A 24,551-nucleotide genomic window follows, 5' to 3' on the forward strand; every position below is an offset into this window, starting at 1 on the left:
AAATAATTTTTTCTCGACACTGCTAACACTTAGGACCGTGAATTTTATACAGTGACATACTCGTATCGTGAGCTATTACCCATTTTTTTTTTGCACATATTTCGCAGTCAGGCTGTATAAGTATAAGTAAAAAAATTTGGGCTAAAGAGTTTAGACAATACTTCCCTCGCTGTCGCAAACGTGACGACTGCATGCCTGCTATGTTTTTTTTTCGCAGTAGATTTCACAGCATTCTGTTTTGTAGTTCCTGAGTAAACCAATAAAATAAATTTAGGCATTCATTTTTTTTGTCACCCGGTATATGAAAATTCAAAAAATATGAATGGAATGATAAATTACAAGTACAGACTCTTCATATTTTGTACATTCTAGATATAATCTATTCGGCAAACTTTTGAGCTGACGTCATCAGTTTTTTGTAGAAGATAACCAAATATGTTTTGACTAAAAATTTATTATGCTCTTTATAACCTTAAAACATCTGCAAAATTTGAAAACATTCGGTGCTGTAGTTCCTGATTAAATCAATGGAATACATTGACGCATTCATTAATTTTTTTGGGTCACCCTGTATATGCAAATCCAAAAACTATGTTTGGAATGATAAATCACAAGAAGAGATTCATCGCATTTTGTACATTTTAGGTAGGATTTATTCAGCAACATTTTGTGCTGACGTCATTAATTTTTTAGGGGGGATGACCAAATACATTTTGATCAAAAACTTACCATGCTTATGATAACTTTAAAACATCTTCAAGATTTCAAAGCATTTGGTTTTGTAGTTCCTGAGTAAACCAATAAAATAAATTTACGCATTCATTAATTTTTTTGAGTAAATGCAAATAGAAAAAATTTGAATGGAATGATAAATCACAAGAAGAGACTCACCATATTTTGTACATTTTAGATAGGATTTATTCAGCAAAATTTTGTGGTGACGTCATACATTTTTTAGGGGGGACGACCAAATTACCATGCTTATGATAATCTTAAAACATCTTCAAGATTTCAAAGCATTCGGTTTTGTAGTTTCTGAGTAAATCAGTAAAATAAATTTTGCGTATTCATTAATTTTTTTGAGTCACCCTGTATATGCAAATCCAAAAAATATGAATGGAGTGATATATCACAAGTACAGACGCAACTTAAATTCGGGAGTACACAAATTAGGTTTTTAAAAAACTAAAAAGCTTTATTACGACCGTTACACAAGTGCGACTAAGAGTGTGCTACAATGTAGAAAATACATAGATATTTATATTGTTAAGAAATGCTGAGTCCGCCCGCAGTCTCGTCCTTGCATATAGGCCGGATGACCTAATTCCTCCCCAACGTAGAGGCGACTTCCAGGAGCTTAGATAATGATTTCCTCCCTGGGATTACCGTGTGGATTATCAGCAGCTTGGTCATTTGTCCTGTGGGTAAAACATCTTCTTTTGACAACAACTCTTCCCAAAAAAAGCAGAAACCCAGTTACATACAAAACGATTGTCCAAACACTTGGGTTTTGGAAATAATTTGTTACTCCGTCCGGGATTGTCTCCAACTGCTTTGTTTGTAGTTCTAAAGCAGCTTTTATGTGTCGAAATTCATCCAGGTTAATAGATTCCAATTTAATCGATGCAAAATTTGAAGTTTGGTTAGAGAACCTGGTAGTGAAGTCCAAATGAGGCAGAGCAATTACTTTGAACTCGGGAGAACTTGTTTGATAACTCTTGATTTTGAAGGGTCCTATGTTTACTTCACAAACGTCGTTCGCTTCTATCATATAAGTACCCAATATCGGAACGTTGTCGGTGTTTTGACCACACTGAACTGTGGCGATGGTTTTGTTCGGTGCTATCACGATCCATTTGTTTCTTTCCAACTTTCGAATCTCGGTACGACTTGCTTTTATATGAACATATCCGCAACCCTCGATGTCCTCGGAATACCGTAGCAATCGAATCTCGCACGGAACGTTGTTGTCTATTTCGATTGGGTTGAATTCACGACACAGGTAGTTTTCTACGGTTATTTCCTGGCATTCTTGGTTGGAAAAGATGTACTTTTGTTCATTTAGGAGTAGGTACTTTGATTGGGGTATGATCACACGGAATTGGCCATTTTTGATTGTGGGTAGTGGGTAAAGGTGATAATAATTGTCATTATTTTTTTCAACCAACGGAATTTTTACAACAAATACGATTTGATTATTTTTTATATAACTATCAATATTTATAATTTTTTCAAATATCAAAATTTTTTGTAAAATTGCTTCAAAAGGCAATTGCTTTTCATTATTCAGGTGGTTATTAATCAGTTGTAATTCTTTAAGTAATTCATGAGGTTCTACGATGGAATTGTGAAAAGTATTTAATTTAGCGAATGTTATAGCTACTTCGATTTTTTCTAAGATTTCAGTCATCATTTGATACGTTATTATAATTTGAGAAATAAGCATCTGAAATAAAAAATATTCGTAAACTTCAATTCTTTTAGACTCAATTTTTGATAGAATATTTTGAACCTCTAATATTTGTGACTCTAGATGACGTTCGTTTTGTGCCAAAATGCGGGTGTTGTTTTCGAATTTTTGAATAGAATCGTGCAAAAGTGTAATTTGTTCTTTAATAAGTGTTTTGAATTTTCGTTGATTGTCAGAGAGAGTAGTAATTGCCTTATCTTTCTGCGTCGACCTGATCCAAATTTCCTGTTATGGATTTTATAATGGATCCTAATCCATCGATCAAGCCCCGTTTTGTCCGTTTATTAAATGTGGGATTAAGTTGATTAATTTGCAGTATTATTTTATCTTCTAATAGTTTTATTAAGTGGTATGAATTATAACTTTCATTCTTATGTAAATTAAGTTTTTCGATTTCAGGCTTTAAAAGTTTAAATTGTTGGTGTAGCTTTGAAAACTCTTCTACTATTATCGTTATATCAAAAATTTGAATAAATGACCAAGAATCAATAATATTTTGGGCGTTGCCAATTTTAAGGGGTAGCAATCCGGGATTTTCATTTAGGTTATGGAATTTGGGTGGTTCGAATCCATGGCAAACGATTAATCTGAAAGAAGAGGAATTTTAAGTTCTTTAATATGTATAATTTCAGATTTGCCGGTTGATTCGTTCTGAATTTTCACTTTGTTGTGTTCCAAAATTTCTATTATTGTATAAGGACCTTTAAATTTATTTTCCTTTTTATTTCTTTTTTCATTAATTTTATATACCGTCTGACCTAATTTAAACTGATATTGTTCTGGACCTCGATAGTTTCTAGAGTCTAGAACGTTTTGTTTTTTTGTTTGCAACCTATCCTTAATATTTTGGTACAAATTTCGGTATAGAAACTGGTTTCAACTAGATGACAAGGATCCCGAATATTTGTATGACCAAAAGTCAACTCGAACGGTGTAAAATTTGTACTCGAATGGATTGTATTGTTATAACCAATTAAAGCGTATTTCATCAATTGAGATGCACTACAGTTCGAAGTGGTTTGCCTCAAAATACGCAAATGTTCAATAAGAGTTGAGTGAAACCGTTCTACGATCGAATTTGATTCATGATGGAGCGGTGTTCCAAAATGAATGTTTATTTTATGGATTTTCAAAAGTTCCTTAACCGTCTCATTATTAAATTCAGTTCCGTTGTCCATAATTATTTTTTCAGGTAAACCGTAAATTGAAAAGTAAAGTGTTAAACGGTCACAAATTTCTACAGCTGTTTTTCCTGCGATGGGAAAAGCTTGACCTAATTTTGAAAATGCATCTATTATTGTAAGAAAATTTTGGTTGTCAAATTTAAATACATCCACATGAACGAGTTGGAATGGTTTGCCTATAGATTCTGTTAGGACAAGGGGTACGTAGCGTTTTTTTCTAGAATATTTCGCTGTTTGGCAAATTTGACAGTTGTTAATGTATTGGTTGACTTCTGTTTTCATAGAAGGCCAATAATAATTTCTTTTCAATTGTTCCAAAGTTTCATTAATGCCGCGGTGGTTGTTTTTTCCCTCGTGTTGGAACTGTATTAACATAGTTCTCTCTTCGCGTTCTCGGACCGAATTTACTAACTTAGTACATGTAATAAGCTTTAAACCACTTGCGTAAAAATGTTTTCTATATACTTGACTAGCAGTTACCCGCAGCTCCGCTTGCGTGGATTTCGCAATTAGGACATATTATTTTTCATCCCCTGATTTATTTTTTGATTTCAATTTTATTACTTTTTAAGTTTGTGCAGTCTTCATTAATAACAATATATAAAAGTGTTTATCATCGGGCTGACTGATCCATCAACGTACCTACTGGAGCTAGAAACACGAAATTTGGACAGAAAGTTCCTTAACCGCAGTTTTATTTTCGTCCGAATGAACGGTAGTTATACTGTTAGAGTTGTGGCGCCACCTAGTTTTGATTATTATAACTAACTTTCATAATTGGCGCCACCACCCCTACCATTGAGGGAGTTGGGGATGGAGTAGGAGGACACTGGTGAGCCATCGGCTCGCTCTCGCCTTCCGGACACCAGACCGATAACACGTACCAAAGATTGGAATAAATAAGTTGTTGTTTGACTCGGCCATTTTGGATTCAACCCCCGTCACCACACCTATAACCATATTGGTGACCCATACGTGAGTACAAAAACGTCAGTAAATTTGCGATTGTGGTTTCGCACGTGGTGACACACATTCTTTTTCCGAGATGACTCCAAAACCCAACGACGACTTGGTGCCACCCTTTCAAACCGGGGACAAGAAAGTTGAAGCTGTTGCATGCGTTTTACCACCATTTTATTGTGCTAGACCAGACGTATGGTTTCTCACTATTGAAGCCAAGTTCCAACTTTCCAACATCACCCAAGAACAGACGAAGTTCAATTACGCCTTGACAGCGCTCTCTCCAGAAGTGGCGGCAGAAGTGTATCATGTCATAAGTAGGCCGGATAAAACAGCACCGTACTCTAGACTAAAAGAAGCGGTGATAAGCCGAGTTTCCCTATCAGAGACGCAAAAATTGAAACAACTGCTGTCTGGCCTGGAAGTAGGAGATCGCAAGCCATCTCAATTGCTGCGCCACATGTTGTCGCTGGTCGGCGATGGCGACAACAACCAATTCAACGACACGGTACTTCGGGAGCTGTTTCTCCAGCAAATGCCAACAAGCGCACGCCCGATTCTGGTATCGTTAGGCACCTTGGAGTTGTCTGCATTGGCTGAAGTAGCAGACAAAATTGTTGAAGCCACTCCACCAATGGGAGTTGCGGCGTTGACCACGCCGAAACCTACTTCCAGCTCCGCTCAGAGTGGCACTGACGCCTTACTACACAGCCTGCTCGAAAAAATGGACCAACTGCTGAGCACATCCAACGCTTCAAACAACCACCAGAAACGAAATCGCAGCAGAAGCCGCGGCCCACAAGATAGCTCGTCAAAGCTTTGCTGGTACCACATGAAGTTCGGAGACAGAGCCAACAAATGCGTCGCGCCATGCACGGCCGAAAAAAACCCCTCAAGGCTTCAGAAGTAGGGGCACCTTCTGCAGCCAAGCCATCACGCCGATTATTTGTGGTCGACCGGGACTCAAAAATACATTTCCTCGTCGACACTGGGAGTGATGTAAGCATACTGCCCGCAAAATTTAAAGACAACATTTCGCGCCAACCATTACCGTCCATCGAGTTAGAAACGGCAAACGGTACACAGCTCAAGACATATGGCCACTTGACCCTAAAACTCAACATAGGACTCAGAAGGAACTTTCAGTGGTTGTTCTTAGTTGGTAACGTGACTGACGCCATTATCGGTGCGGACCTTTTAAACCATTTTGGCTTACAAGTGGATGTGCGCAATAAAAAACTGATTGACCCTTTAACAACATTACAAGTAAACTGCAGTTTGAAAAACAGTGAAACTTCCGGAATCCGTGCAATTTTCCGAAACGCGGATAAAAAGTACGAGCAAATATTGCGTCAGTTTCCGGAAGTTTTGAAACCAACCGCGCCGCGCGAACCTCGCCACAATGTAGTGCATTATATTACGACAAAGGGTTCCCCAGTGCATACCAAACCGCGACGCCTTGCCCAAGACAAGTTTCAGATTGCTAAGAAGGAATTTGAGCACATGCTGGAGGCCGGAATAATTCAACCGTCTTCATCAGAATGGTCCAGTCCTCTCCACATGGTTCCGAAAGCTGACACGACTTGGGGACCATGCGGAGACTACAGAGGACTGAACGCAGTGACTTTCCCTGACAGGTATCCAATACCACACATCCATGACTTCAGTCACAACTTGCAGGGAAAAACCATATTCACTTCATTGGACCTCGTGAAAGCTTATTATCAAATACCTGTGTATGAGGGTGACCGACCAAAAACGGCAATAACAACCCCATTTGGTCTGTTTGAATTTAATAGAATGCTATTTGGGTTACGAAACGCCACTCCAACATTTCAGAGGTTTTTAAATCAGGTACTCTTTGGTCTAGATTTTGTGTTCGCTTATGTGGATGACATCCTAATTTTCTCCACCTCGGAATCAGAACACCTCCATCACGTCACCCAGGTCCTGCGGAGGCTTAATGAATATGGGGTAGTCATAAACCCCAAAAAATGTCTTTTTGGTGTTACAGAGTTAGACTTCCTAGGGTTTCGAATCTCAGCTCATGGTATAGCTCCCTTACCCTCAAAGGTGGAAGCGGTCAAAAATTTCCCTATTCCAAACAAGTCGAAACAACTTCAGAGATTTTTAGGGATGGTCAACTACTATAGAAGATGGTTACCAGCAGCAGCCGCAACTCAAGCACCATTACATGACACGTTAAAAGGATGCACTCGAAAGAACGCCGACATACACCTAAGTGAAGCCGCCCTGCAAGCTTTCCACAAATGCAAAAAAGATCTCTGTGATGTCACTTTGTTGACCTATCCTAACACGTCAGCAGAAATCAGCTTGTACACGGACGCTTCAGATGTAGCCATTGGGACAGTTTTACAGCAAGTGGAAAATGGGGTTCCGAAGCCAATTGCTTTCTTTTCTACAAAGCTCAGCCAAGCTGAAAAGAAATATTCAGTTTATGACAGAGAACTCTTGGCTATCTACCGAGCAATAATTTACTTTAAATATTTTTTAGATGGGCGCAAATTCAGCATTTTCACAGATCACAAGCCTCTCACCTTTGCTTTTAATCAAAACCCTGAAAAGTGCACTCCGAGGCAGGCAAGATACTTAGATCTTATAGGCCAGTTTTCCACAGATATCCGATACATGGCAGGGGCGCACAATGGACCTGCAGACGCCCTATCGAGAATATCGGCGGTGACAAAAACCGTTTTCACAGCCGAATCCATGGCCGAAGCACAAGAGACTGATCAACAACTGCAGACTTTACTCAACAACTCAAAATTCAATTTCAGCAAGTTGCCAGCACCCCTGTCAAATCATGAGTTATGGTATGAGACAACCAATGGAAACAGGCTATATGTACCTCTCTCCTTCAGAAGAAATGTTTTTGACACTGTCCACAATCTGGCGCACCCTGGTGTGAAAGCAACGAGGAAGTTACTAACTCAAAAGTACTTCTGGCCAAATATTAACAAAGACGCATCTGCATGGGCTCGCTCGTGCGTTCCATGTCAGAAATCAAAGGTGCACAGGCATACCAAAGCACCACTTGGGACATTCGCCGCTCCTGATGGGAGATTCTCCCACATACATATTGATATCGTTGGCCCCTTGCCACAATCTGCAGGTAAACAATATCTCCTCACTATAGTTGACCGTTTTACCAGGTGGCCAGAGGCAATACCAATCCCAGACATTACTGCTGAAACCTGTGCAGAAGCATTGGTGAATACATGGATTGCTCGATTTGGTGTACCAACACAAATTACCACTGATCGGGGCACCCAATTTGAGTCACAACTCTTTTCAAATCTTCGGACACTGACAGGGACACACAGAATCCGAACCACAGCATATCATCCCATGAGCAACGGCTTAGTGGAAAGACTACACCGACGTCTGAAAGCAGCTCTTAGATGTCACGACACCTCGTGGACTAAAGCACTTCCACTAGTGCTGTTAGGCATACGAAACGAGATAAAGGAGGACATAGGTTCAACTGCAGCCGAACTTGTTTATGGTTGCACATTAAAATTACCATCCGATCTAGTCGAAGTTCAACTACCCATATCACAGGGAGCAGTCACTGATTTTGCTACAACGCTCAAGCATCGAATGCAGCTTATTCAGTTTACCAAGACGTCCAACCATGCAGAACATCACGTCTACGTTCCTAAAAATTTGTTTTCATTCGTGTGGACTCTGTAAAAAAGCCACTACAAGCTCCATACGTCGGACCATACCAAGTCCTGTCAACTGGCGAAAAACATTTCCAGGTATTAATTAAGGGTAGGCCACAGTCAATTTCTATTGACAGGTTAAAACCGGCCCACCTGGAGGTGGATGAAACCAATCCAATCTCATCCAAAAGTAGCAATCACAACGAGGTTAGAAATGACAGCCCAACTGACGTCCAGCAAACCAGCAACACTACGAACTGGAGAAGACGAAAATCCCGACAGCGATTCGAACATGGGCGCCATTCCTGTACCTGGCATCCGCAAAAATTACACAACTCGATCAGGGCGCAGAGTGAAGTTTCCCGTACGCCACTCTGATTTAATCGAAATTCGCCAGGCATAATATAAAATTGAAATATTCTTTTTTACAAAAGTATTGTACATATTTAAGTTCATTTTGTACTGTATCATTCGTTCGGAGCTCTCTCACTGGAGAGGGGGTCCTGTGGCGCCACCTAGTTTTGATTATTATAACTAACTTTCATAATTGGCGCCACCACCCCTACCATTGAGGGAGTTGGGGATGGAGTAGGAGGAGACTGGTGAGCCATCGGCTCGCTCTCGCCTTCCGGACACCAGACCGATAACACGTACCAAAGATTGGAATAAATAAGTTGTTGTTTGACTCGGCCATTTTGGATTCAACCCCCGTCACCACACCTATAACCATAGAGTCTTGATCCAAACTACTATTAACGGATGGAATAAGTGGTATATTTTGTAAAATTTTTATTTTTGGTCCTGAGGTTGATGTGACGGCAAATTGTGGTTCGAATGATACTGGAGATAAGGATTTTTCTCTACTTGTAGACGGCTGATCGTTAATATTTACACCTGGAGGTGTTTCAAGTGATCGTTCGTTACTTAAGTCGTCCAGAGCGATTTCGTCTAAACCTTGTAAAAAATCCGAAATATCTTTATCAATTTCGCCTGGATTATTCGCGACACTCTGTTGTTCAATTGCATTTAACTGAATTCGAGAGAGAGCATCAGCATTGGTATTTTGTTTTCCCTTTTTGTAGATTATTTCATAATCAAACTCTTCCAATTTCAAACGCCACCTGATCAGTTTACTATTAGGTTCTTTTAAATTAAACAGCCAACCTAACGGTCGGTGATCTGTATAAATTTTGAATTTTCGGCCAAATAAGTATTATGGTCGGAAGTACTTACAGGCCCATACGATCGCCAATAGCTCCTTTTCAATCGTCGAGTATTTTGTTTCACTCTCGTTTAGTGTACGCGACGCATAACAAACTGGTCTATCATTAGGAACAGACCCTTGTGAAAATACCGCGCCAAGAGCGTAATTACTGTTATCAGTGGTTAATATAAACTGTTTAGAAAAATCTGGGTATTGTAAAATTGGAGCATTTATCAAAAGACTTTTACAGTGTTCGAACGCTATTATAAAGTCAGGACTATGAATAACTTTTGCATTTTTCTTCAGACAGGTAGTCATTGGCTTTGTAATTTTGGCAAAGTCTTTTATGAAACGTCTATAATAACCAAGTAGGCCTACAAAAGATTTAATTTCCGTTTGAGTTTTTGGTATGGGAAAATTTCTAATAGTCGCAATTTTTTGAGGGTTTGGTTTTACGCCCTCTGGTGTTATTACATGTCCGAGGTACTGTACCTCCTTCCGTAGAAATTCCGACTTGTCAAGTTGTATTTTAAAATTCGCTTCGCGGAGCCTTTCAAAGATTTGTTTTAAACGAGAGATATGCTCTTGTAAGGACGTACTAAAAATGACAATGTCATCTAAATAAACTAAACAGATTTCATTTTGGAGTCTGCGTAAAATATTATCCATAACACGCTGAAAAGTCGCTGATGCATTTTTTAGTCCGAATGGCATACGTCTAAATTCATAGTGACCATTTTCAGTCGTAAATGCTGTTTTAGGAATGTCGTTCGGGTTCATTTCAATTTGATGAAACCCACTAGCTAGATCTAGCGTCGTAAAGTATTGACTCTTCCCTAACTTATCCAAAATATCGCAAACATTCGGAAGAGGATACTTATCGTTAACAGTTTTTTCATTTAATTTGCGATAGTCAACAACCATACGCCATTTTTGAACACCGGAGGCGCTAAACGTTTTGAAACTATCCAAATAGGGCTAGACCAAGGCGAGGTAGAATTTTGTATGATACCCTGTTTCAACATTTTTGAAATTTGATCACGGACCTCTGCTTTATGCACTTCCGGATATCTATAACTTTTAGTATAGATGGGAGTGTCATTTGTCAGTTTAATTTCATGTTTGACTTTGTTAGCAAATGTTAGTGGAATTTTATCACAATAAAATATATCCCTAAATTCGTAACATAACTTACGAATGGCATTTTTCTCCTCACGATTACAATGATCAAGTCGCAGATTTTTTAAATTATTCTTTTGAAAGTGATCGTCCTCAGCGTCTGGCACTTCGTCAGTCTCCATTTGTTCACAAAAATTTACATCGCATAAATCTAAAGGTTCTATATCAAAAGGTTCTTGAATTTTAATTTTGACAGAACGCTCATTAGAACTGGAAAATACCGTTAAAGCAAAATGATTATTAACATTAAAGCTTGAGGTGTTTCTAATTGATTACCGAAATTTTTACTTTTCACTACACCCTTTTTCATTTTCACTGGAATTCTTACAACTTGCTGACATCGAGGTGCTACAACTATCGAATGACAATCGATATTTTTGGAAACGGTTTTAAGTGAAGATTGGGCTTTTTCATAAATAATAATCGGGATTTTGGTCGAAGGTGTTATTATTACATGTTGATTAAAATCTATACTAGCATTTAACTTCATCAAAAGATCAGCGCCTATTAATCCATTGAATTTGGGCGAAAAATTAAACAGATAAAATTTATGCAAATTATTCGTTTTAATAGTATATTAAGTATTAAGAACGGTAAGGGGTGTTTACTGGTCGAAGACAAAAGTTTGGAGACGGAGCGAAGCGACGTCTCCAATTTGTCTGAGACCAGTAAACCCCCTTAACGTTAGTGATGCTTATACTATTTTTTGTACGATCATAAAAAGATTTGCATCTTTTTATCAAATCCATAAATTGAAAGAATTTATATCGAACATCAACAAGGTCGTTTTTTTAATTTAAAATTTGTTACTATGGTTTCGTTTAATATTAACAACAATTTTAAAAATCAATTTCCATTTTGACCTCTGTCGATTTAGATTTGATCTGGCTCTATTTGGAGTTAATTTTCTATCCGCGACTATTAGTGAGTGATTTATTTGCTTAAAATATCAATCACGAGTAATTCTGAAAGCGAAAATATCGAAGTCGAACAAGCATGGAATTTAAAATAAAAAAAATCTTGAATGCATGATTACTTACCGTTCAGCTGAACAGTAAGTAATTTGCTTACCGTTCGCCTCTTGGTTGTTAGTCGTAGCAACCCGTAAACTGAACTTACTGCTATGGAAACGTGTACGGTAAATGATCGAAAAAGTGATGTTCGTACAAAAAAATATTAAAAAGAGGTATTACAGCTGTTTGGGAGTGATTAGAAATTCCATGAGGGGTTTGTACATTGAAATTTTCACTTTGAATATATGGTTGATAATAATGATATGCTAAATTTGGATTTAAAAAACTTTTTGAGCTACCAGTGTCTATCAAAAAAGAAGAATTTAATTCGGGGATAGAGATATATGGAAGATTTTGACCGGTGTGATTGAACGTTGTCATTTCGGGTGCATTTCTGGAAAATCCTGGTAAAAATTTTGAGAATTCGAGTCAGCATTTTGTGTCGAATAAGTTTCATGATTGTGATAAGGATCTTCTTCAAACGCTTGGTAAGCTGAACCTAGGTCGTTGTATTGAGTTGACGAACTTGATGCTTGGTTTCCGATTTCGTTACCGTAACACGTGTAGTACATGCTATTATCATCAAAACAGTTGTTTTCTGCCGCATTCTCAGATGCGAATAGTTCAGGGCCGGATTCAAATGGATTTTCAAATTCAATATTTTCGGTTCCCTGAAGGTTACCTACTTCTTGAGTGTACAGTTCTTCAAAAGTAAATTTAGGTTTTGGTTTTATGGTTGAGGTTCTGGAAGTTGTATCCATTGGTTCGGGTTTTGATAACTTATTATTTCGCGTCATCGAACTCATCCGATTATTACCAAAAGGTTGTTGTTGCACAGGTCTAGGAGGAAAGAAATTTTGTTTTTGCGATACAAAATTTTGAAATGGCCGTGGTTGAAATGGCATGTTTGGCCTAAATTGATTTGTTTGATTTGGCATAAAATTTGGTCTTATCGGAAATATTGGTTGCGAACTGAACATAGGGGACATGCGGAATTTCGAAACGCTATTTGGGGTCGATTAAAACTTGTATAAGTTGGAGGAGCAAAATTTGGTGGAGATGATTTAAGATGATGATTTTGATTTTGATAGTTTTGACTGCTTCGAGGTTGTGGTTTATAATTCTGTTGTTTTAAATTTTGATTACTTCCGGTATTAAAGTAAACAAAATTTTCTTCTTCAACGACAAATGCTAGAGCCTGTTCTAATGAATTGGGATTTTTCAAACGCACTGGAAGTTGCATGAAATATGGCAATCCATTGATAAAAGTTTTTAAGGCAAATTCTTCATAATGATTGATTTTGATCTGTTTTTCTTGCGCATTTATAATGGAAGCATTCAATTTATCAAATAACAAACTACGCGCGTCTTGTATTCTCATACCAAATTGTATCGGAGTTTCAGTTTTAAAACGTTTTAAGTTAATCAGGTCCTGGATAAGACAGTCAATACTTCTCTGATCCGAAAAGGTTAAAGTCAAAGCATCTTTAATTAGTTGCCAACTGGTTAGTTCTGTACGGGAGCCTATAAGCTCGCCTGCACGGTCTCTCAATTTTGAAACTATCGTATCACAAATTGCCAAATTTATAGGATCATTCGGATTTTGAACATTTTGGAAGGCACGAATAAAATTCTCACATGCAGTTACAAATCTATTTAAAACTTTAGGATTACCGTCGAAAGACGGAATATTATCTGCGTAATACCGAAGTAGACCAACATTTAGTGGTGGCTGATCTGGCATATTGTCTAATATATTTATATTTAAAAATTGATTAATCAAATCGTCTAAATCTAAGTCAGAGTTTTGCATATATTATGTTTCAACGAATTGCTCGCGAAATTACAATTATTATTATTAAAGAAAATTATGATTAAAATGAAAGGAATGAGCACTCACAGTAACGAAGAAAAAAGGGTGATTTTCGTCATCTGCACTGCCTCTAGGAACCAGCGATGTCGTCCAGAATCCCAGGTCTTCGGTGATACGGTCTCCCAATTTTCTAGGATCCCACTTTTTTGTTCAAATTGCCGGATTAATCGTAAAAACGAAAATTATCAATGCCCGATGCAAGATAATTTCCAGCAATCCTACCGACTGCGCCACTTAAATTAGGGGGTCCACAAATTAGGTTTTTAAAAAACTAGAAAGCTTTATTACGACCGTTACACAAGTGCGACTAAGAGTGTGCTACAATGTAGAAAATACATATTTATATTGTTAAGAAATGCTGAGTCCGCCCGCCGTCTCGTCCTTGCATATAGGCCGGATGACCTAACTCGCATCATATTTTGTACATTTTAGATAGGATTTATTCAGCAAACTTTTGAGCTGACGTCATCAAGTTTTTGGAGGGGATAACCAAATATATTTTGACTAAAGATTTATGATGCTCTTTAGAGCATTAAAACATCTGCAACATTTCAAAACATTCGGATTAACAGATTCAAAATTAAATTGCAAAATGTTGTTTTATAATTTTGATTTTTTTTCCAAAAATCTTGACGTTTCGGAGTCGTTAACTACATGTGTAGGACTATGTTATTTTATACAATTTAAAACCCATTTACTATATACAATTTTGAAGTGACGTCATCGCATTAGTGGTGGGGATGATTAAACTAATTTTGGTTAGCGTTTTGCCATCTATATGATATTCCTAATATAAGTACAAAATTTCATAACAATCGGTCCAGTACTTTCGGAAATTATCTGTCTAATAAAAATCCTGGACGGCAGATAGACGGACAGACGGACAGACGGACAGACGGACAGACAGACGGAAATGGGAGACCTATTTCTTCGTCTTCTCGGGGCCATGAAAGATCGAGAAAACGTAAAAGTAGAGAGTCGGCCGACGGACTCAATTACAATACTTCCTTTGCTTATGCTCGGGAAGTAACAAAATGTTTTAATTATATTTTAACGCACAATAACACTCACAAATAATGTTCGTAATCCCATTCGTTAACAAATTATCAAAACATTATAGAATTGTTTGGTTTTGTTGTAAATGTCCTAAAATGAAATTAGTTAGAACTCTAGTTATTATGTATTTATGTATTTTTCCGCATTATATACAGGGTGACTGCGAAATAAGTGCAAATATTTTAACCACGGCATCCCCCACCCTAGTAGAGCCGAAATATAGAAAAAAAGAAATTAAAAATCGAATGGGGCAAAACCCCCATGAACCACCCTCGATACGAAGGCACTGAGCCACCTTGTAAACAGAGTTGGAAAAACGTTCGACTAAAAACGACCTAAACACTTTCAGTTTCAATTAAAAGTAAAACCGACTTTTTGCTGCTTATCATTCGTTCATTCATTTACTCATTCATCGTTAAAGGTCAGTGTGAAAGTTTTTTGGTAATTTTGATTCTGACGGATGTTTGGTCCTTGTCACAACGATTTTACATTGTTTATTGGAACAGAAATAAGAGCAACTTAGAATGCTACTACCTTTTTACAAGAAATGTTGAAAATGTTGACCTTGACTAGCAATACAGGCGTCAGAGCCAGGGCCGGCGCTAGAGATTTGGCCGCCCCGTGCAATTTTTTTTGCCGCCCCCTCAATAAAGTTAAAAATATAAACTACTTACTGCGTAATTAATTTTGCTCCCCTGGACTAAAATTTATGAAACCACCTACCTCTTGTTTCATCCAATGATTTTGGATGAAACAGGAGGTGGCTTTTGGTTAAATAGCGTGGTATTAGGTGGTAGGTATATACATTAGATAGATAAGTACATATACACTGACCGGCAAAAAAAACCGGCCACCCTGAAAAATTTCGCTAAACCAAGTTTTAAAAATTATTAACTAGTGATCGTTATTTTATTAAAGAACCATTCACTATTGACACATATGGTATAAATTAGCAAAAAAAAAGAAGCCAATTAAACGGTTTAATTGTCTTCTTTTTTTGCTAATTTGTACATCATGTGTCAATAGTGAATGATTCTTTAATAAAATAACGATCACGAGTTAAATTAATAATTTTTTAAAGTGGTTTTGCAAAATTTTTCAGAGTGGCCGGTTTTTTTTGCCGGTTAGTGTATTTACACGGGGAAAACTTGTTTATTTAAAACATTGCACAAACACTTAAAATTTAACTCTTCTCACCTTGATTGCTGAGAAGACTTGCACAAGTTCTTTATAGTCCAAATTTTGAGCTAGTTCGTGTTCAGTTGAAAGTGAGATAAGTATTTTTCAAGAGAACCACTTTGTTTTTACTTCCCGAGCGTAAGCAAATGAAGTATTGTAATCGAGTCCGTCGGCCGACTCTCTACTTTTACGTTTTCTCGATCTTTCATGACCCCTAGAAGACGAAGAAATAGGTCTCCCATTTCCGTCTGTCTGTCCGTCTGTCCGTCTGTCCGTCCGTCTGTCCGTCCGTCTGTCCGTCTGCCGTCCCGGATTTTTATTAGACAGATAATCTCCGAAAGTACTCGACCGATTGTTGTGAAATTTTGTACTTATATTAAGAATATCATGTAGATGGTAAAACGCTAACTAAAATTTGTCTAATCATCCCCACCACTAATGCGATGACGTCACTTCAAAATTGTACATAGTAAATGGGTTTTCAATTGTATAAAATAACATAGTCCTACACATGTAGTTTACAACTCTGAATCGACTTTTCACCCGAAACGTCCAGATTTTTGGAAAAAAAATCAAAATTATAAAACAACATTTTGAAATTTAATTTTTAATCTGCTAACCAGAATGCTTTGAAATGTTGCAGATGTTTTAAGGCTATAAAGAGCATCATAAATCTTTAGTCAAAAATATTTGCTTATCCCCTCCAAAAACTTGATGACGTCAGCGCAAAAGTTTGTGGAATAAATCATATCTAAAATGTACAAAATATGATGAGTCTGTACTTGTGATCTATCACTCCATTCATATTTTTTGGATTTGCATATACAGGGTGACTCAAAAAAATTAATGAATGCGTAAATATATTTTATTGATTTAATCAGGAACTACAAAACCGAATGCTCTGAAATCTTGCAGATGTTTTAAGGTCATAAAGAGCATAATAAATGTTTAGCCAAAATATATTTGCTTATCCCTCCAAAAACTTGATGACGTCAGCTCGAAAGTTTGCCGAATAAATCATATCTAAAATGTACAAAATATGATGAGCCTGTACTTGTCATTTATCACTCCATTCATATTTTTTGGATTTGCATATACAGAGTGACTCAAAAAAATTAATGAATGCGTAAATATATTTTATTGATTTAATCAGGAACTACAAAACGGAATGCTCTGACATCTTGCAGATGTTTTAAGGTTATAAAGAGCATAATAAATGTTTAGTCAAAATATATTTGCTTATCCCCTCCAAAAAGTTGATGACGTCAGCTCGAAAATTTGCCGAATAAATCATATCTAAAATGTACAAAATATGATCAGTCTGTACTTGTGATCTATCACTCCATTCATATTTTTTGGATTTGCATATACAGGGTGATTCAAGAAAATAAATGAAAGCGTAAATTTATTTTACTGATTTACTCAGGAACTACAAAACCGAATGCTTCGAAATCTTGAAGATATTTTAAAATTATCATAAGCATCGTAAATTTTTGATCAAAATGTATTTGGTCGTCCCCCCTAAAAAATTTATGACGTCACCACAAAATTTTGCTGAATAAATCCTATCTAAAATGTACAAAATAAGGTGAGTCTCTTCTTGTGATTTATCATTCCATTCAAATTTTTTCGATTTGCATATACAGAGTGACTAAAAAAAATTAATGAATGCGTAAATTTATTTTATTCATTTAATCAGGAACTACAAAACCGAATGCTCTGAAATCTTGCAGATGTTTTAAGGTTATAAAGAGCCTAATAAATTTTTAGTCAAAATATATTTGGTTATCTTCTACAAAAAACTGATGACGTCAGCTCAAAAGTTTGCCGAATAAATCGTATCTAAAATGTACAAAATATGATGAGTCTGTACTTGTGATCTATCACTCCATTCATATTTTTTGGATTTGCGTATACAGGGTGACTCAAAAAAATTAATGAATGCGTAAATATATTTTATTGATTTATTCAGGAACTACAAAACCGAATGCTCTGAAATCTTGCAGATGTTTTAAGGTCATAAAGAGCATAATAAATGTTTAGTCAAAATATATTTGCTTATCCCTCCAAAAACTTGATGACGTCAGCTCGAAAGTTTGCCGAATAAATCATATCTAAAATGTACAAAATATGATGAGCCTGTACTTGTCATTTATCACTCCATTCATATTTTTTGGATTTGCATATACAGAGTGACTCAAAAAAATTAATGAATGCGTAAATATATTTTATTGATTTAATCAGGAACTACAAAACGGAATGCTCTGACATCTTGCAGATGTTTTAAGGTTATAAAGAGCATAATAAATGTTTAGTCAAAATATATTTGCTTATCCCCTCCAAAAACTTGATGACGTCAGCTCGAAAATTTGCCGAATAAATCATATTGTCACGTGCCCCCAAACATCTTCAAAAAAAGAACCCACACTTCGAAAAAAATAAAACTTCAAAAATTTTAGGAAAAAACTTAAGATCTATTTATTTGAAATAACCGAAATAAATTTACAAAAAAAAAAGGAACTACTCACCTACTACTCGTGTTGTCGCCGTGGGCCACCACACACACTCTGCCTTCCGGAGCTCCGGCACGAGCCGAGGAAGACTCCCTGGTGCTGAGCTTGCAAAATCACAGTTCATCAATCTATGGCAAGCTCAGCATTATGGTCTCCCCGGTCTCCCGCCGTAACTCGCGGCTGGGCCATTTCCCGAAGAGAGGAATGTCGAAACTTTAAAACTCAAAAAATCTAATGTGACAATATCTAAAATGTACAAAATATGATCAGTCTGTACTTGTGATCTATCACTCCATTAATATTTTTTGGATTTGCATATACAGGGTGATTCAAGAAAATAAATGAAAGCGTAAATTTATTTTACTGATTTACTCAGGAACTACAAAACCGAATGCTTCGAAATCTTGAAGATATTTTAAAATTATCATAAGCATCGTAAATTTTTGATCAAAATGTATTTGGTCGTCCCCCCTAAAAAATTTATGACGTCACCACAAAATTTTGCTGAATAAATCCTATCTAAAATGTACAAAATATGGTGAGTCTCTTCTTGTGATATATCATTCCATTCAAATTTTTTCGATTTGCATATACAGAGTGACTCAAAAAAATTAATGAATGCGTAAATTTATTTTATTGATTTAATCAGGAACTACAAAACCGAATGCTTTGAAATCTTGCAGATGTTTTAAGGTTATAAAGAGCATAATAAATTTTTAGTCAAAATAAATTTGGTTATCTGCTACAAAAAACTGATGACGTCAGCTCAAAAGTTTGCCGAATAAATCGTATCTAAAATGTACAAAATATGATGAGTTTGTACTTGTGATTTATCATTCCATTCATATTTTTGGATTTGCATATGCAGGGTGACTCAAAAAAATTAATGAAGGCGTGAATTTATTTTATCGATTTAATCAGGAATTACAAAACCGAATGCTTTGAAATCTTGGGAATATTTTAAAGTTATTATAAGCATGGTAAACTTTTGTTCAAAATGTATTTGTTCATCCCTCCTAAAAAAATTGATGACGTCACCCTTAAATTTTCCTGAATAAATCCTATCTAAAATGCAAAAAATGTGATGAGTTTGTACTTGTGATTTATCATTCCATTCATATTTTTTAGATTTTCTTAAGAGGTGGTTCAAAAAAATTAATGAAGTCAATTTATTTTATTGATTAAATTAAAGGCAACACTTATTATTAGTATTACACCCCAACCAACCCAATTTGGTAGACACAAAATTTGTTAAAGGAAAAACTCGGTTGAAACATAAGGGTAGCACGCTTATTTACATCGACTTTAACATTACAGACCTGCATTTGTTTTATGCGCTCACTTGGTTCCGCGAATGTGAAATAGACATTTTTATAATCAACCAATTGTGAATTTCACCGTTGTGAATTAAAATAAAACCCAATGTTTTATATAATAAGCGGAAGTCGAAGCAATAAAACCGATGGTCGTTTTGTTTACAGTTTCTCTGTTTGACTCTCACGTATGCTGTTACGCCTGTCATCTTAAATTAAGAATGTTTATACATACACGATTTTCAGTTGCCTCTGATACGTATACGTGAGTAAATTGTTTCGTTATTTTATTGATTATTACAAATCAATATTCAAAACGACCCAATTCATTTTCCCGAAAATTTGAGAATATAATAATTTTATTCTTAGTATTACACTACATCTATCCCAACTGATATACGTGTCCTTGCAAAAATGTTGATGACGTTATCGCAATTTTTTTTAAATTCCCACTACAAAAATGTAATGAGAAAAAAAACACAATAGGCATGCAGTCGTCAAGTTTCCGACAGCGAGGGAAGTACTGTCTAAACTCTTTAAACCAATTTTTTTAACTCGGTTTCTCGAGCAAGTTTTCTATTACGGTACACAGCACCCGAAATACAATACCGTTTTTCAGACATTTTTCAAAGAAAAGTCTCGAAAACGAAATCGAAAAATACAGAACGAAAGCACAACACTTCCTAAAGTCGATACAAAACTGAGCTTTAATAGAAACTTTTCTTGAAGAATCGAATCATCTTACAAAAATAAATAAATTTAAGTACTTTAAAACAAGTTTATTAACCGTATACCGTTTCGGTTGTTTAGGAAAGCGTCACGCTTAATTGTTTTAAGTATTGCTCTGGCGACTGAAATATGAGTCTATTTTAGTGGAGGAATGATACGGTTGAAATTTTTCCCACATAAGCATTGTAATCTTTTTCTTGTTTGAGTTTGATTTCAGTTATTTTAAAAATAAGTTTTTATGATCGAATTTCGCCGCCCTTCAAAAATCCGCCGCCCCGTGCAATTGCACGTGTTGCACCGTCGGTAGCGCCGGCCCTGCAGAGCGTCGCAAGAGGTTTGTTGATAGGTAAAAAAACACCGGAGTAGCGGCTGCCACTTTCACTTGTTGAAGCTCTTCGATAATTTCTGGACACTGTTGATTTCCACAAACGAACTGTTTCATCCAACTGATACACATTAATCGAAAACCGTCTCTTGAAATCGTACTTGTTGACGACTACGTGGAGTTCCATCGGGCAAAAAGTGAGTTACACAACGTGAACAATCAGCGGGCTCCAAACCCTGTACTTTGTCAACATGGTATGGATGTGGCCGTATTCTTTTAATGTAGGATGCACTACAAGCTGTGAAAATCCAACTTCTTCTTTCTGTCCTATCGCGGCCACGATCGTGAGTTTGAAGTTGAAGGTACCATGATCTCGGAGTCGCTGTACCACTGATGCAAATGTTCACGGACACCAATTACCATATCGACACAATCTGCATGGGAAAACTCCACCATAAACCGATTTCACCGACCGCTCGATGCTAACTGGCCCTTTTCGTGTTTTTCACGTTGCGATTAAAAAAGTGCCTGATAAAGTAACTTTTTTGGTTCTTAATCCGACTCGCTCTGTTCCATTCATTGTAGTAATTATGTAGGTCACAAAACAGTCCAGCGGCGCGTACAACAATTTACATTTAATTTCAAATAATTTTTTCTAGACACTGCTACTACTTAGGACCGTGAATTTTACCCAGTGACATAATCATATTGTGAGCTATTCCCCATTTTTTTTTTGCATGTATGTCGCAATCACCTTGTATGTATTGTATTTATTTATAAAATCTTAGATAACTTAATTGATTGCCCGTTTGTATTGTCTCTACTTTACTCTAATGCCAGCCCTTATGGATCTCGACATCATAACATCTTCTATTTCATTTACAATATATTTGGTTTAGATTTTATTTACGTCATTCTCTTAATTAATACTACATGTCCATACATCGAAAACCGTAGGGGAGTGTATCAACACAACACATACAAAACGCCCGTTCATGACGAAATACAAAATCCAACTGTCTTAAAAAAAAATGTAAATTTTTCCAAACTGCAGTGGACTAATTTTTTAACAACCAATGCCAATGCAATATTGTTGATGATGAGTGGGAGATAATGGGAAACTAATTGATGTCTGCATATTTTTGCAAGCATTTTTTCACTTTATTTCTGTCTTTTGTGTGTGCAAGTTTGTATTTCCTGTCCCTCGTGGCGCAAAAGTGTTGTTAAATTTTAAACAAAAGTAAGTAAATATTTGAAACCCCTGCCAAATAAATGATTCACTGTAATGTTTTTTTAGAAGCATGGATTTTACTTTGTTTACAAAGGATTATTTATACGAGGTTGTGTTAATGGGTGATAGCCACTTAATTGAACTCTAACTGGAATTGTGTGGTCGAAACAAGAATAGTGAAACAAACCCCATTTTTCGCCAAATTGGAGAAAAATTGCTTCTGTCTGCAGAGTGAGTATTTTATATCTACAATACGAGTATTTGCAGTTGTTAATGTTATTGTTATAAATTTATAGTTCCCAAGGATCACTGATAGATTTCAATTTGAGTGGAGATGTAGTTGTCAGTAACGAAGAAATCATGTAAGTGGGTCTATAATGTTACGAAAAAAGCAAAAATTAAACATAATTTCAGCAACGATGCACAAAATACCAGGGCCGTCTAATGTAAGACCTACATTACATAACAGGTATATACCTATACATACAGGGTGACTGCGAAATATGTGCAAATATTTTAACCACGGCATCCCCCACTCTAGTAGAGCCGAAATATAGAAAAAATAAATTAAAAATCGAATGGGGCAAAACCCCCATGAACCACCCTCGATACGAAGGCACTGAGCCACCTTGTAAACAGAGTTGGAAAAACGTTCGAATAAAAACGACCTAAACACTTTCAGTTTCAATTAAAAGTAAAACCGACTTTTTGCTGCTTATCATTCGTTCATTCATTTACTCATTCATCGTTAAAGGTCAGTGTGAAAGTTTTTTGGTAATTTTGATTCTGACGGATGTTTGGTCCTTGTCACAACGATTTTACGTTGTTTATTGGAACAGAAATAAGAGCAACTTAGAATGCTACTACCTTTTTACAAGAAATGTTGAAAATGTTGTCCTTGACTAGCAATACAGGCGTCAGAGCGTCGCAAGAGGTTTGTTGATAGGTAAAAAAAACACCGGAGTAGCGGCTGCCACTTTCACTTATTGAAGCTCTTCGATTATTTCTGGACACTGTTGATTTCCACAAACGAATTGTTTCATCCAACCAATACACGTTTCTTGAAAACCGTCTCTTGAAATCGTACTTGTTGACGACTATGTGAAGTTCCATCGGACAAAAAGTGAGTTACACAACGTGGACAATCAGTGGACTCCAAACCGTGCATTTTTTCAACATGGTACGGTTGTGACCGTGTACTTTTAATGTAGGATGCACTACAAGCTGCGAAAATCCAATTTCTTCTTTCTGTCCCATCACGACCACGATCGTGAGTTTGAGGTTGAAGGTACCATGATCTCGGAGATGCTGTACCACTGACGTAAATGTTCGCGCACATGGAAGCGCGCGATTTGGAAAGCGTTCGACCCACAATTCGCGGGCCAAGCTTGAGTTCCCATCCGCCACCCCATACAGCATTACCATGTCGGCACGCTCTGAATTTGTAAAATTTACCATTGTTAAACACAACCGAACACACCCAGCTACGGCAAGTAACTGATGCACTACTGTCCTTATCGTCTTTTTGCACTAGTTTTTTGGTTCTTAAACTTCGTCGCTGTGTGCCATTCATTGTAGTAATGATGTAGGTCAAGAAACACTACCAGCGGCGTGTGTGACAATTTATATGTAATTTCAAATATTTTTTTCTCGACACTGCTACCACTTAGGACCGTGAATTTTATACAGTGACATACTCGTATCGTGAGCTATTCCCCATTTTTTTTTGCACATATTTCGCAGTCAGGCTGTATATTTACTTTTTAATTTTCAAAAAAAACACAAAAAAAAACCTTTTTTTAGTTTACTTACCCAAAACGGACGTGGTTTGAAGCATTTGCAAATTTTGTCTGAAGAAAAAAAATAATTCAAGCGTTTTGGGCTTAAGGGACGCGCCATATCGTTTAAATGTGTGGAACCTACGTCGGAAAATTCAATGCAATTTGTGAAAGTAAGCTGTTAATTTTCTTTTATGGATTTATTAATAATATTTAAACTTTTCCAGATTGGAATTGGTAAACGCGTGGCGTGGACAGTGATGATTATGCTGCCATTTCATTTAGGAAACTGCATCAGTTGAATGTTGATATAATGAAAGTTGTAGCATCAGTGTACCAGAGTAATACTGGATTTTTTGGTAACGGTGTGTTATGTTTTAACTTGCACAGTGTAAAATTACCGATAGGCATGGGACAAAACGGTAGGGCAGTTTAATCGTCATGTATCATGAATTTACACTTCAAAAATCAAGTATGTTGGTTGTAACCACGGTGGTAGAAGTAAGGCGTGGAAACCTCATTCATAATCATAACTTTTCTCAAAATCATTGATAGAAAACACAAATCACGTGGTTTGGATTATATGTCATTAGCTGTCCAGACTCCGGTGATGGTTCAGACCTCAGTGACGTCTAGAGAGATCCGTTGAAATTAAGTAATAGAAAACTGAATTAATTCTTTGAAATTTATGACAAGGTCACTTATTAAGTGGGATTTATAAACTTGCTGTTGACGTTGAAGTTGCCGTTGCAGTTGCTGTTCCCGCTGACGTTGCTGCTAGAGCTGAAAATTGTCATTTATAAACTCCGTTGGCAGTTGCCGTTCGCACAGGCCGCAGCTGTCAAATCCAATTGTGAG

The 24,551-nt window shown here is 36.7% G+C and overlaps 1 protein-coding gene and 1 long non-coding RNA gene across 2 annotated transcripts in view; both read left to right on the forward strand.

Annotated features, from left to right (window-relative positions):
• LOC135132619 (protein borderless) overlaps positions 1 to 24,551 on the forward strand; it is a 204,528-nt gene that overhangs the window by 117,252 nt on the left and 62,725 nt on the right. The window lies entirely within an intron of this gene.
• Positions 22,053 to 24,045, forward strand: LOC135122934 (uncharacterized). Its single transcript, XR_010279496.1, has 5 exons — positions 22,053 to 22,146; positions 22,212 to 22,277; positions 22,330 to 22,384; positions 23,719 to 23,866; positions 23,921 to 24,045. It is a non-coding gene; the product is annotated as an uncharacterized LOC135122934 (long non-coding RNA).

The sequence above is a fragment of the Zophobas morio genome, unplaced genomic scaffold, assembly GCF_036711695.1.
Source record: "Zophobas morio isolate AGI-343-1 ecotype UQ-CSIRO unplaced genomic scaffold, CSIRO_AGI_Zmor_V1 ptg000002l, whole genome shotgun sequence".
NCBI lineage: Eukaryota > Metazoa > Arthropoda > Insecta > Coleoptera > Tenebrionidae > Zophobas > Zophobas morio.